The sequence below is a fragment of the Rhinolophus sinicus genome, chromosome 16 (genome assembly GCF_057876585.1).
Source record: "Rhinolophus sinicus isolate RSI-liver-muscle chromosome 16, RSI-T2T, whole genome shotgun sequence".
NCBI classification, from domain to species: domain Eukaryota; kingdom Metazoa; phylum Chordata; class Mammalia; order Chiroptera; family Rhinolophidae; genus Rhinolophus; species Rhinolophus sinicus.
Window position 1 is genome coordinate 11,977,372 of NC_142516.1, and position 3,694 is coordinate 11,981,065.

General features: G+C 37.5%; 1 pseudogene; it reads left to right on the forward strand.

The window, feature by feature from the left end:
• The first annotated feature begins 3,086 nt into the window (after positions 1-3,086).
• On the forward strand, positions 3,087-3,281 carry LOC141571365 (H/ACA ribonucleoprotein complex subunit 3 pseudogene; annotated as a pseudogene).
• Positions 3,282-3,694: the final 413 nt, after the last annotated feature.

Here is a 3,694-nt window from a genome sequence, read left to right on the forward strand (position 1 = left end):
TCCCCACCACATCAACAGGTATAATAACAGTAGATTACAGTTCAGAGAACTGCAAGACAAAGATGCCAATTAAGAAAGAATTCACAGTATAGGGATTATCATCAATAACACTGTGATAATCATAGTATATGGTGTCAGGAGGTACCAGACTTACAGGGCTGGATTACTTCGTAAATTACACACACGTCTACTATGTTTACCCGAAAATAAGATCTAGCCGGACCATCAGCTCTAATGCGTGTTTTGGAGCAAAAATTAATATAAGCCCCAGTCTTATTTTAATATAATATAAGACCAGGTAAGATATAATATAATATAATACCGGTCTTATATTAATTTTTGCTCCAAAAGACGCATTAGAGCTGATGGTCCGGCTAGATCTTATTTTGGGGGAAACATGGTAATCTATGTTTGTAGACATGGTGTACTATGCTGTACACCTGAAACTAATATAATATTGAATGTCAACTGTAATTGAAAATTTTTAAAAAGAAAGAATTCTTAGGGAAAACTAAAGACAACAGGAGAGAAATAGCAAGGAACTAGAAGAAACTGAAGCCTCTGGCATCTACAGAAAGCATTAAAGACAACTTAGCTCCTAGCCAGATTAGGATAAAACTCACACTATTGATAACTTCAGTTCCTAATTCCAGATAGATCATGGCCAACTTTCAACAAAAAATTACAAGACATAACAAAAATTTTAAAAAAGCAAAAGAAAAAAGAGTGTGAAGAGACAAGACATCAGAACAAGATTCAAATATGATACAGGTTTTGGAATTATCACGTAAAGAATTTAAAATACCTAAGATTAATATGCTAGGGGTTCTAATGAAAAAAGTAGATAACATGCAACAATAGATGTGTCATGTAGGCAGAGATGGAAACTCTAAGGAAGAATCACGAGGAAATGCTAGGAATCAAAAAATTGTTATAGAAATGAAGACTGCCTTTGATAGGCTCATTTAGTAGACGAGACACAGCCAAGGAAAGAATCAGTGAGCTTGAAGATGTGTCAATAGAAATGTTCCAAACTGAAAAGCAAAGAGAAAAATGAATGAGAAAAAAAAAGGAACAGAATATCTAAAAACGATGGAACAATTATAAAAGGTATAACATATGTGTGATGGGAATACCAGAAGAAGAAAGAGAAAAAGGAGCAGAAGAAATTTTGAAAGTAATTAATAATGGCTGACAATTTTCCAAAATTAATGACAGACCCCCAAGACACAGATCCAGGAAGCCCAGAGAACATCAAGCCGATAAATGCCAAAAAAAAATAAAAAAAATAAAAATAAAAAATAAAAAAAATAAAAAAGACACCTAGGCATATCATATTCAAACTGCAGAAAATCCCAGAGACAAAGGGAAAATCTTGAAAGAAGCCAATAATGAAAAATACCTTACCTATAGAGAAACAAGGGTCCCAATTACATGGGACTTCTTGTCAGAAACCATGCCAGCAAGAAGAGAGTGGAGTGAGATAGTTAAAATGTTGAAAGAAAAAAGACCACCAACCTAGAATTCTGAATACAGCAAAATCATGCTTCAAAAGTGAAGGAGAAATACTCTCTCAGACAAACAAAAACAGAGGGAATTCACAAGAAAGGCTAAAAGAAGTTCTTCAGAAATAAGGATATAGGCCTGAAACTGGAATCAACATAAAGGAAGAACGTCAGAGAAGGTATTTTGTGTTTTTTCATGTGGTCAGTCAAGTGTAGCTACAAAACCAGACACAGGCGAGGGCAGGAAAACAATGTTTATTATACTCATAGTTCCTAGAGGTAGGGGCCCAGCACGCATACCACACAGGGCCACATGGGAAGGACACCAGGGTGGTCAGGAGGCCAAAGACAACAGTGAGGGAAGGAAGCACTTAGGCCATAGCCTTTCATGGGGTTTCCATAGGAGAAGAAAGGCAGAGCAGAGCAAACAGTTTAAGACTGGCTAGTTTGAATAATTCTAGGATGGCCTGTACTTGCTTGGCACCTGGCTCTGGGAATAATGTCTCCTGGGATGCATGGGCCATGTGGGGACCTGTGTCTGGGTTAGTTAGTTTGCAGATCAAAGGCTTGCTCCTGGCTGAGCCCTTTGCTCTCTCTAAGAATTCGCTAGCCCAAGGAGAGGCAGTCTCTCTTCAGCCAGAAAGGTTTTTTTAAGATGTCAAAATAACATAGTAGGCAGAAAACAATTTTTTTTAAATAAGTAAATAAAAATTTTAAAAATAAAATAAAATTTAAAAAATAAAAAATATATACCAACAATACAGAAGGAATAAATGAAGGTAAAACAAAGTCTCGTTTTTCTTATTCTTAGTTGGTCTAATAGATAACTGGTAATAATAGGAACAACAGTGTGTTGGGTGATTGTAACATATGGAGAAGTTAAAAGAATGACAGCATTGTTATACGGTACTTTCACCACCTGTGAAGTGGTAGATTGTTATTGGAAAGTGGACTGAGATTATTTGTAAATGTATACTGCAAACTCTAGGGTAACCACTAAAGACATTTTTTTAAATAGCATAATTGATGTGTTAAGAGAGGAGAAACAATGGAACTATAGTAAATGCTCAATTAAAACCAGAGAAGTCAGATAAAGAGGGAAAGATGAAAATATATGTACAAAGATTTCTTTCACTGAATCACCGTCAAGAAATGTTTCAAGGTGCTGATGACCCGGCCGGATGGCTCAGTTGGTTAGAGCGCGAGCTCTCAACAACAAGGTTGCCGGTTCAATTCCCGCATGGGATGGTGGGCTGCGCCCCCTGCAACTAAAGATTGAAAACGGTGACTGGACTTGGAGCTGAGCTGTGCCCTCCACAATTAGATTGAAGGACAATGACTTGGAGCTGATGGGCCCTGGAGAAACATGCTGTTCCCCAATATTCCCCAATAAAAACTTATAAAACAATAAATAAAATAAAGTAAACTATATGTACAAAGAAATATAAAGAAAATGAAAATGGCGTATAATCCCATCTTCCAGGCAATCAATATTAAAATCACATTAAAATAAGAGTAGGACAAATGTGGTCGTCAGACTGAGCTGCAGACAGCATTGGAACCTCTGGGTTCAGCGTGGCCATGTTTCTCCTGTCTTACCTCATCAAACAGAAAATCCGGGTCTATACCCTGAAGAAATTTGATGCCATGGGACAACAGACCTGCTCAGTCCATCCTGCTCCATTTTCCCCAGACGACAAATACTCTCGACACTGAATCACTGTCTAGAAATGTTTCAAGGTGCTGAGGACCCAGCAACCACGCCCTGTCCTCTGAAGGTCCCTTAATTTCATGTCACCTGCTATCCCTCTGAGACTTTCTGAACCCAAGCTCTTCAACCTGTGAGCCTTGAAGCCTTCTTACCACCCTTGCTCTTGGGAATCTGGTGTCACCATTTACCTTTGATCATGCTGTGCGAGGCAATCATGGTAGCATCCCCCTTAAAGGGAACATGTTTGAATCTTCTTTTAATAATTATAATGATAATAATAATAATAATAATAATAATAATAGAAAATGCTAACAATACAATCACACAATGAAAGCAAATCTCACCCCAACAGTCTCTTTCCCATTGTTAGTTTCTTGTGATTCTATCCAGAAAAAAAGGTTCGTGTTCATAAATATTGCTTACTGGGGACCACTTTCTCGTTTAGAACTTTTCACTGCTGCAAAGGATGCTACAAAGA